The sequence below is a fragment of the Protopterus annectens genome, chromosome 10.part0 (assembly GCF_019279795.1).
Source record: "Protopterus annectens isolate FY-2018-M chromosome 10.part0, PAN1.0, whole genome shotgun sequence".
Taxonomy (NCBI): Eukaryota; Metazoa; Chordata; order Ceratodontiformes; family Protopteridae; genus Protopterus; species Protopterus annectens.
The window spans coordinates 1,308,693,411-1,308,706,039 of NC_056744.1; positions in this window are offsets into that span (position 1 = coordinate 1,308,693,411).

Here is a 12,629-nt window from a genome sequence, read left to right on the forward strand (position 1 = left end):
AAAGATTCTTGGAATTTTTTGAGTAAATTGACCCCTACGATCTGGCATAAAGGGCTGATTTTCATAACAATTGATGTTGTCGACCTTTTCTCCAGCATACCTAAGGAGAAAGGTTTTGATTATTTCTTTAACAGCTTAAAGAGATTTTCAGGGATATGCTCTGAAAGAATTAACTTAATAGTTGACATGATGGGTTTGGTCCTTGACCATAATTACTTACAATTCCAGGGAGAACTATTCAGGCAGAGCAGAGGGGTAGCTATGGGGGCATCATGCGCCCCAGTCTTTGCAAACCTGGTGATGCTTGAATGGGAAACATTGTTTATATTTCCTAGTGTATATCATAAATATATAACATATTACACTAGGTACTTGGATGACTTGTTTGTTCTCTGGAATGGACCTGTTCAATTGATACAGGAATTTATTGAGTATTTGAACAATACAACAGACTTCCTAAAATTCACACACAATGTGGAATTTGAAGGTATTGCCTATTTAGATACATATGTTTACACTACGGAAACTGAATTCCAGTCTAAGATTTTTAGGAAAAAGACATTCTCAAATAATTATTTATATTATGACAGTTGTCATCCACCTCACATTTTTAAAAATGTTTTTAAGGGCCAATGCATACGAGCAGCCCGAATGTCATCTAACAGAGAAACTATGGAAAGTGAGTTAAACTTTATATATAAAATGTTTTCTAATAGGGGGTACCCTGATGATTTGATCAAACCTATACAAAGAAATGTTATGAAGGAATGGGGTAATAAATACCTCCCGTTATTAGGAAAACCCTTCATTTTGAAAGAGAAGAAAAAAGAATTAGAAGGTTGCATTTGTGTACTCATGTATGGTCCTTACGTCGACATATTGAAAGAGATTTTGATGAAACATTGGAATATCTTCAAAACTTCTGATGATATTTGTAACATTGTCAGACAAGCACCTAAATTTGTTTATAAAACTTCTTTAAATATTAAAAAGATTTTAGAAAGGAGAAAGGATTATAATAGAGAAGTTATGGGAACTAAATACACTAGGAAATGTGTTTTTTGTAAGCAATGTAAGTTTATCAATGAAACCAAGGTTGTTAAGTTAAAAAACATCACTGCCAATAGTATATATAGCAAAGGGGGGAATTGCAATACCTCCAGAATAGTATATATCGCCACCTGTGTAGCATGTGATGCTTACTACATTGGAAAGACGGAAAGGAAATTCAAGACTAGAATATATGAGCACACTTATAAAATTAGGAAACAGGATTCCAATAATGCTTTAAGCAGACATATTCTAGATAAAGGTGTTGAACATTCTTTCCTTTTCAGTATTATTGACATTATAGATCATACTTCTACAGCAGGCAATTGGAAATGCTTTTTAGCACTTTTAGAAAGCAAATGGCAAATATTATGTTATGCTACTACAAAACCAGGTCTAAATGACCACATTAGTATCAAACCTTTCCTTATTTTGGATAGTTGAATCTAGGTTCACATCCACTTTCTAGGGTGTCACTATTTCTTTCATTACATTTACTTTTTGTATATATACATATTTATCCTCCATTACACCTTATACATGCATATATTTATATCATCATATTTATCATATTTATCATATTTAATATATAATATTTAATATTCAATACTTAATATTTTTATATATAACATATTTAATATTCAATATTTAACATTTTACACTATTTATTCACCATTTACATTACATTATCATCATATACTAAGCATATGCATGATGTACTCAGTCGGTAATTTGATGTTACAAGTTACAAATTTAACAAATTTTATATTTTATTTATATATTTTACAATTTTATAAAATTTATTATTATATTATATTAGGTATATTGTATCACAATATTTCATTAGACTTGTAAACAGATGTTTATATTAGCTATATGTTTGATATTTTGATGAACTCTATGGTCATTATAGCCCTTATGCATTTTATGAATGCATGTATCCTAGGATGCTTCGTGCATTCCCCAGCTGGTTAAAAATTGTTGTTGTTTTTTGTTTTAACACACTATATATTTTTAATTGCATAGGATTACGCAATTCATTGAGTGTGTAGTTTAGCTTTGTATTTTAGCCTATTAACTAATTAATTTTTGGCGCCTAAACTGTTATATAAGGAATCTTCTTAGAATTATTCAAGGTTCTGATGAAATCTGTGTTAGCAGATGAAAGCGCTTAACCTTTACTGTCTGTGGACTGATGTGGTGAATTTATGTGCTCTACGTGCTTTGTGAGGATTCATGTTATTAAACAATTGAACTGTTAACATCGGAGCAGCGTTTTCCTTCTGTTATCAGTCACTTGGAGTTATTTTTGGTTCATGTTGGTGTTCATTTATTCCCTGCTCTTTCTTGAGGTGACAGTCCAAATTCAGTTAATATTCTCTACCATATTTTCATGTTACACTGTTGAAGATGTGGATAACTATGATTCTATCCTATCTCTCTCCTGCATAATCATATATTACTTTCCTTTTATTCTTCCATCTGCTTGCCCCCATTTCACCACATTCCAGTCTACCCCATTTTAACATCTTGAATCTAGTCAAAAAATTGAATAACACACAACCCACATAAGTAACAAAAAGCATTGTAGCTGTTCACTTTTTGGCCTTTGTGTTTTTCGCAGAGTTTGGCATCGCTCACCAATGGCAAGCAATGGTGAACACCTCTTCTTTGGTGTGATTAACTCAGTGCAATGCCACTTAAACATGCTGCACTAAGGTAACACACACTAACACACAGTGAATGCAGTATAAATAATTATTTAATTGCATTATCATTGCTCATTTAAAACTATTACATACACCTGGATTCAAACCCTATATTATCTGGGGTCCAAACAAAATGTGTCAGTGCATTTACACCTGCTACCACAGAGTCAGCTAAGCAGCAGGTGTGTTTCATACACTCAGTACTCAGTATCAATGAGGCTTGTATTTGCTCACCACCTACATGCAAACAGGGAAAGCAGTAGAAATGTGTATCACACATGTGCAAACACTTTGACATCCATCACACAAACCTGCTGCTTGGCATTACACTATAAAAAGTGGACAATAGCATGACTTACTTTTTGTTTACTGTCCATTTAGTCATCATTCTATGAAACTACATATAGAAACACAAACAAAAAAGGCACTAGCTAAGAAAATAAGAAATAATTTCAATGCAGCCATCAGTTACCTCCCCCCATGCACTGCAACCTTGGTCTGTCAGTACTTGTTCACAAATATATCAGCTACATTGCAGAAATAAATAACAATTGTTGTCTTATATACCATGCACATCTTTATAATGACAATACACATTCAGATGTTCTGATACTTGTAATGTGGACACCTATTTACATATAGTTTGCAAAGCTGTCTCTTAAAGTATACTTGCACATTGGAAACACAATACCAAATACTACACATTGCATATTTATCAATCTGGTAACATGCAGAACTTTAATATCTTGACAGTTGGACATGGCAAGATATCCATTTCATGCAGGCCTCCCAACGTCTTCTCTCCAACATCCACTGCTCATGTCTTCCACTATAAGTTCTTCTGTAGCCTTGTAAAAGTCAGACTTCTACAGTGGCATTTGCATAAAGTACTGAGTTCTCTAGTCCATGCTCTAGATAAATAGGGGTTCTGGTCTCACTACAGTCAACTGGTGTGTGTGTGTGTGTGTGTGTGTGTGTGTGTGTGTGTGTGTGTGTGTGTGTGTGTGTGTGTGTGTGTGTGTGTGTGTGTGAGTGCGTGTGTTTGTGAGCACTTGCCTGATATTAGACATAGCATTTTACAGCAGCACGTCGGACACCGTTATTCCTATCTGCCTTTCACCAGACACTGCTGATGTCATCACTTATAAATTGTTGTCTGAAACTCTCCAGTTCAGACTTGGGCTATGGCACTTGTATTAAATATAAAGCTCTCTAGTGGGTGTAGTGAGATAGATGGGGGTTCTGTTCTCACTGCAGTCAATTGGTGTGTGTGTGTGTGTGTGTGTGTGTGTGTGTGTGTGTGTGTGTGTGTGTGTGTGTGTGTGTGTGTGTGTGTGTGTGTGTATGTATGCAGGTGTGCATGTGTGTGTGTGTGTGTGTGTGTGTGTGTGTGTGTGTGTGTGTGTGTGTGTGAGACTGTTCACCTGCTCAACATTAGAGAGAACATTTTACACCAGCATGTCAAAAACTGCTATTGCCATCTTCCTCTTACCAGCCACTGCTGATGTTATTATTATAAAGTGTCATCCGACACTCTCCAAGTCAGATTTGTGCTGTGGCACTTGTGTTAAATAAAGAGGTCTCTAGTCAGTGAAGTTAGATAGGTAGGGGTTTTATTCTCACTGCATTCAGCTGGTGTGTGTTTGTGCACTTGCTTCATATTAGAGGCATCATTTTATACCAGCATGTTGGACAGTGCTATTACCATCTTCCTGTCAACAGAGTCTGCTGATGTCATCAGCTTTAGCTGTCTCTCAAGCATGTCCTGTTAATGTCACAGGCTAAGTTAAGATACCTAGAGTGAGTGATTCTTATGCCATTAGATTTGTGGATGTGAACCATTTCCATCAGGCAGGGTCAGAAACTGGCTGTAGGCCAGGCACAACTCACCTTGTGCTATATGATACAGAGTACAGTGACAGGGCTTCCAGTCTACCCACATACATCATGGCACGTTTTGTAGGCCCTTTACTTTCTTGTTGAGAAACCCCTGTGGTCTCTTCAACTGGTGCAGGTGTCTGGTGAGATACAAGCAAAATGGAGCATTGTACTCTATTAGTGTTCTAATGAGATTTGAGTACAGTGGTGTTATAACATCATCACACCTGGATATGATGGCCTGACTCATAAGATGCACAATGTAGAAGGGTTTCCTTAAAACTGTGGAAACTTAGTGGTTGAAGTTCAGATTGCTATCTACCTGTATTCCCAGATCTTGCATCATTGGATTTGATCTTAGGTAGGATGTTGTCAATGTTGTAATTAACGGAAAATTCCACTTTGCAGAAAACAAATATAATGGAAAATATAACGCAATATATAAAGGAAAATATAAAGCAAATATAATGAAAACAAAATTGCCACTGATTCTAAGGACAGCCACAAAGCATTCTATAGCTATGTCAAGAATCTCAATGGCAACACCCAGATCTGCTCTGAGTTACAGCACAATGGCACGAAAATTACAGAACCAACTGATATTGCCAAAATCCTGGCAGATAGGTTCAGTGCTAACTTTACCCCCCCCTCACCCCCTAAAGGGCCCATATCTATACAGGAAGAATGCAGAGTCCCTGTAATCACAACTACGCAGGTAAAAGCTGCACTCTCTAAAGCCAAAAATACAGCATCCACGGGACCGGACAACATCCCAGGCTGCATTTTACATGAACTTCAGAATGAACTGGTACCCCACCTAAGCACCATGATCAATCATAGCCTCACATCAGGCTTTGTGCCCACTGAATGGTGTACAGCAACAGTTATCCCACTCCACAAAGGGGGAGCCACCACTGATCCTGGAAACTATCGCCCTATTAGGCTAATGAGCCTGGTCTTCAAGGCCATGGAATGTATCATCATGGAACTCATAAACAAAGACATTGGTAACTTCCAAACTCTAGATCTCACCCAGTTTGGATTTATGAAAGGCAGATCATGCCTCCTGAATCTGATCAACTTCTTTGAGGCAGTCACCAAAGCCGTATATGAGAGTAAGGTGGTTCACACAGCCTATCTTGACCTCACCAAGGCTTTCGACACCATCCCCCATTCTGGAATTATAGCTAAACTTACTAAACTAGAAATCCCTACAACACAAGATGGGTTGCCAACTGGTTCACTGACAGAACCCACACTGTAAAGGTTGTACACTCCAAATCTGACATCAAAGCAGTGACAAGTGGAGTACCACAGGGTTCATTCCTGGGACCTCTCCTGTTTGGTATCTACTTCTCTGAAGTACAGGCTAACACAGAAGGCCTCTGGCTAATGAAGTTCGCAGATGACTGCAAACTAGGAACCATAGTAGAGTCACCAAATGATGGAGAAATCCTACAGAAGTGCCTCGCTGAGACAGATGCCTGGTGTCAGAGCCATGGCCTCAAGCTGAATGCCAAAAAGTGCATTGTCATCCCCTTTGGTAAAAACTCTGTACCCATGAACTACTACATAGGCAGCAGTCTACTTAACACTGAATGTGTGATAAGAAACCTTGGGACCCAGGTGGACAGTAGTCTGTCCTTTGATAGTCACATCTCCACAGTAGTCAGGAAGTCCTTCTAGATGGCACACCTCATCATAAAAGGGTTCTTATCCAGGAAAAAAGAGGTCATTGTTCCAATCTACTCTACACTCATTATAGAGTACAATGCCCCTTTTGGAATGTACCTCACAAGACATCTGCAGCAGCTGCAAAGGCCACAGAAGTACCTCACAAAGAGGATTACTGGCCTCAAACAGATGCCCTACACTGACCGTCTCAAAAAATTCCAGATTTTCTCCGTAGCATATCGCCTACTCCGAGGTGATCTCTGCCTAACATATAAAGCTATGTCAAACCCAGAGCTGTTGGACATGCTACACCTAAAGAAATCCCAATCCCTCCAAGCTACACACTCTAGGGACTTAAACCTTGTCACCACAATAAACAGGACATGCTGGAGGGATAGATTCCTGTCCCAGAGACTTGCCATACTCTGGAACAGGCTACACATCTATGTCAAGAGAAGTTCTTCATTAGCACTCCTCAAGAAAAATCTTGATGAGTGGATGGGAAATGGGAAATACACTCCGGGGATCACTTCTGTGTCTCTGCTCAACAGTGGCACAGGAAAATAATTTTCTTGGGTGGCGTAAGCCAGGGAACCTTGTTGGCTAGGCTTATGTAGGCCCTCGGTCCAATAGCCTAGTAACTATCTATGAGCCTATGAACCTATGACACATGTTTGCATTTCTTTGTAGACTGTGTGTCTTTGGCACCACTCATTTGTCTGCATTAGCCCCTCCTATAATATGTAAATATTGTTGGTGGACTCAGTGATTGCACCAATATGCAATCATCAACAAACTTTGTAAATCAAAGGCCATATACTTTAGCCTGGACTTTCAAGAAATAGATTGCAAACAGTAAAGGGACTAATACAGATCCGTTTGGTACACTAGTGGTGATGACTCTACTGGTAGAGATTGATTCACCAACTTTCACTGTATGTGTTCTATTATTGAGCCAATTGGCTGTCTACCATTGTAAGGGTTAATTCCCAGCTGGGAGAGTTTCTCAATAATATCTGAGTGGAGGATTGTGTCAAAACCCTTGGCCAGATCAACGTAGGCAGTATGCACTATCTTACTTTCATCCAGCCCTTTGTTGACTTTGTCGAAAAAGCATGAGCTACTCTTAATGAAGCCAAATTGGGTTAGGTCTAGAGTTTGAAGGTAACCTATGTCCTTGTTGATAAGGTCTATGGTGACTCTTTCCATGGCCTTGTAGATGAGACTGGTCAGACTTACAGGTTCATATTTCCCAGGGTCGGTTGATGGCCCACCTTTGCGCAAAGAGATTACTGCTGCTGTTTTCTACTCCACTTGAACCAAGCCAGTTCTAAGGCTATGGTGACAAATGATAGCAATTTGGTCCACCAGGTCCTGTTGCAGATTGCTTAGTAAGTGATGCACACAGTACATAAGTTGTTTCACAACACTGATGGTATGGGTTACATTCAAGGCAGTGTGGACTGTGCCATAAATATGCCATGCACACCTGTCAACTAGCCTGCATTGTTCATAATGTCACATACAGGTATAGCAGTGCCCCTCCTAACACCTCCAGCAGATGTTACAGTGTCAAGACAGTGTGCTTGATTACCTCATAAATTGCTGACATCTCATAATAGTTGTATAAGTGTGTTAGTGCAGAAACATCTATGATCACTCGCAATCACATATATTATGTCATGAGCCTGTAAATATATGTCCCACCTGGTGGAGACTGCTGCTGACATTACAGTCATATTCAGACAACACATTTTGCACAGCTTCACAATATGCAGCTAACCCCTATTGTAGATAGCATCCCTGCTAGATGTGCTCTCCATTGTACATGTCAGGATGCTCATATTACAAAGACATCTTCTCCATTGTTGTTACCTTGTGTACTGTATCATGTTGTATGTGATTAGTGCTCCTGCTACAACTGTCTTCATTTAAATGTTCTCTTCTGCTGTACATTAAGATGTTTCACCTATCCACCTTCCCTGTATTCATTAAAAAAAAAAAATCATCTTTGTGTCCCTATTCAATACACACAATTTCCTGATTGTTTATAACATGCCATGTACTGTTACTCAGCATTTACACTGCTTTTGTACAGGATGCCTGAAATGGGATTTCACAATACTCTGCTCTGTATACACAGTCCTGTAATGTGTTTGGACCATATAGATTGCTATATTATTCACCCTGGTAATCACTGTGCCATTCTGTGTAATCCGGCACAACTAGTAAACCAGTCTACATGTTTGCTGCTATCCATGTTGCTTTACATGGTTTCCTGGCTGGCAAAACTGTTGTTAGCCACAAAACCATGCTTGTTTATATTTCAGTTTGGTGCACGGCATGAATATGTAATTACCACTGCTGCTCACCATGCAAACACTTAAACTCCATGTAGGCTTCAAGAAGCTTACATGAAGTTTATTGAATTCCCAGGATTATCTTATTTTGACTTTCCAAAAAGTTACTTTCCTTATAGCATCTTTATCCTTTTGTCATTCCTCATTTTTTCTAAAAGAAACAAAACTTCACCTCCAGCAGTTTTGCAATAATTCCTCCTTTATTACTGTTGTGGAAAGTTTACAAATATAGGTTCAAACCTCAAGCCCCCAAGCTCCACTTGATGTGAGCAAGACAATGTGGCATGAGTAGAGAAACAGTATTATATATTGACAAGTTATGATTTTAATTTCTAGACTGAGTGTTTTGAGAGTATAGTGTAGGATTTAGTGTAGAATAAAACATTAAAATACATACACACACACACACACACACACACACACACACACACACACACACACACACACACACACATATATAACTTTTCTATTAATACCTTTTATGGTTATATTATAGAGGAAGAAAGTGAATTGTTATAGGTTTTTCTATTCATTTCTACAGTGCACTAAGGAATTAAAAAACTTGATAAGACCGTGTTCAGAGAAACACGTTTGGGCTGTCCACAGAAATGTTTGCGAAAGATGCTCGGATCTTGTTTTCTTTCCTTCCAAGGCTAATCTTGACATGAGGAGAAGTAAATTAAAACAATATCAAACTCTGTGTAGTAATGAATCTATTTGACTGTAATAAATATTACACTAATTATAGAAAATATTAGGCAGTACATTAAATATATTCCTAAAATACATTTTGAGCAATGCCATGAAATCAGTATACTAAGAACTTAGTGTCCCATATTTAATTGTAATGTAAGCATTGAAACATATTTTTAACTAAATACATGAATGTGTGCCATTCACTTTAAAATAAAGGCTTGCCTATAATGATGCTGAATTAGATGTCTATATTTTAACTGGATGACTTTTACCCTCCTCTGGCACAGAATAATAAAGCCCTTACTGTGACTCAGATGACCCATGCCCAGTTCACTGTCATGAAGGCTGGAGGCAGAGGGGTGGGAAGATGGGAATGGAGCAGCACACTGCTCATCCATCCTAGAGGGAGAGAGGTGGCTGAGTTTGTCACTTGGCTGACATCTAGTGAGAGTTATGGTGGTGCAACCTGTGAAACCCAATCCAGAGGGAATTGCTGTTGTGGCATAGCAGCATAGGCCTGTAGAAAGACATGTGGGGAAACTCACATGCTCCTCAGTTGGAAAGCCTGGTTGCTCAAGCATGCATAACAGCTTCTGTGTGAGGGTTAGGTGCTCCAAGGGGCTGGGGAAGAAGAATGTCCTATGTCCATAAGGATGACATCTGTTAGTACCTCTCACCTCAAGGGGGCATGAAGGACAGGTTGAGGCTTGTGCACTTCTACAGGAATGATTGGGCCAATAACTTATCAGGCTGATGGCAGGTGGATACAAGAGGGCATAAAAAGTGCATTCACTCTTATAAGTGCTACATGTCATAAGTCAGCTCTAGCATGCTATCTTGCATACTGCATTTCACTGTTGGAATATTATGTATTCCAGTCATGATTATGTCATGTGTCCAAAGGTTTGATAAAATAATAAACATATACTTTTAAACATAGATTTATCACAACATAAGGTATATACTCTTTTAATACATATTTTATTCTATCATAAAAGGAGTCATTCTGTAATTTAAGTTATACAAAAATTATACTTTACATTGCAACACTCTGGGATTTTTACCAGAAATGCTGACATTTCATATATTTTATCATATAAGAAAGAATGAAGAAACTGTATGCCTTTAGGTTGTACAAAAACAACTGAAAATGGTTTTAGAACCATCTAATCAGAACTTATGAATAAATATAAGATTTCTAAAATATCAAGCTTTAGTATTCAGTTATTTGTTGATGTTCAGTAACAAGTGAAAAGCATACACACATTCTTATAGAATGGTCTGCTTTGGAAGTTCAGTAGTGTCCCTTCCAGAGTTAGATGGAATTTACATCTCTCCATGTGGCATTTCATACTCTTCTTTAAAAGACAATAAATGTATTTCTAATTCTTTAACTATTGACTGCTTTATAAATGTATTTCTTTCAACAGGTATTGGTCTGAGAGGACTGGCCAGAATAATTAAATGACCCTTACATTACATTCTGTATAATACAACATAATTTTAAAGAAGATAACTGTACAACTGGATTTATTAAACCAAAACCTCCATTTTCACATTTGACTCTTTATTGGATTTAGTCTCGATCCCCATACAATAGAGAATACAGTTTGCAACAATTCTTTTCCTTTATTTCCAGGCAACATAAATAACCCTCCTACTTAACCTAACTTACCTGATATAATTATATTGATTAAGTGTACTTTTTTCTAAAGAAAGCCAATATGTTTTCCATGATCTACTAATATCCTTAATATATTCCATTATTAATTAACTACTGTCATGCACCCAAACCTTATAGCCAAAACTGAATTTACAGTCTAAGAAAATTGCATCCCTTCTGTATAGCCTGCATTCCCATCCCTTTACCTTCAGCAACATTAAAATGCAACACCACCTCATTAAAATACCTTTTAATGCATCTAATAATGTCTGATATACATAATTTGTCTTTTACTACCAATATTACATCAGCAGCAGTACAGGACATTACTACTGGAATTTCAACATTATACCAACTAACATAACTTGCTGTCTTAAATTCTTTACTAATGTGGTTAGTTATATCATTCCTCACTAAAGAAAAGATCACACTTGTGAGGCATCCTTCCTACCAGTATAATGATCTGACTGATCGTTATAACCTTTAAACCTTTAAGATTTTCTTTCCAACACTGTACATCCCCAAAATCTTCCATAATTACTCATGACTCATGAATCATAAGTCTTTGTGATATCTGCTGCTGCTGTTAAATTTACCTAATCTCTCCCTAAAATACCTTCTGCTGTTTCTACTATTTGTTTAATCAAAATCAATAGTACTTGAACTTTTCTCCCTGCTATCCCATAAAGCCATTTAACAAACAATTCTCCCATACAGTTCTATAACCTCACCCAAATTATATTTATTAGTATTTTATAATCTACATTATTTTGTATAATTCGGCTCCATTGTTCAATTTTGCGTGTGTCCCTTTTCTTCCAAAGTTATTTAATCACTCCTTCACACACTTCTTCTTTTCAAATTCTTCATCTGTCCATTCATTTAACACATTCAAAAAGAATCTCCTTTTGTTCACTACTCAGTTAATTGTATAGATTAGATATTATACCCCATACCATCAGCTCCTCACACCGAACTTATATTAACTTTACTTAAAACTTCTCTAACTCCTGAATGTATAAACCTTTTGCAAAACCCATCACAGTTTTTTTTCTTAATTTAGATAGCAACCAACAGATTTCCTCCACTTTTATATCCCTTATAAATTTGTGGAATATCTTACTGCAGCTTCTGTGATATTGTCTTGATTATAATTTTGAATCATACTAGTGTTAAGGCAGGAAAAATAACTGTGCTTGATATGCAATTAAAAGGCATTATTTAGGATAATTGTGACATATGCATGTACAGATAGTAAAGAAAGAAAAAACTTGTTTGATATGTTAATACCTTATGTTATAGTTAACAGAAATTTTATTTTGGTGGGAGATTTCAATTACAATATGAGAAAAAAATGCAATAAAACTTGGTAAGTGTCGCTCGTCTTGGTTTATAATTGAAGATGAACAGGTGGGGTAGTTTGTTTATATGCTTTATTACACAGAAACACATCAGGATGGATAGCAGCAGTACAAAATATAAACAAACTGATTGATTGACAGACTACACAGATATGCATGCTTACACCTCCACAGCTTACTACAACATGACAGTCAGGCTCGCACGTGCTCAGTATGTATGCACTTGTGCAAGGCCATA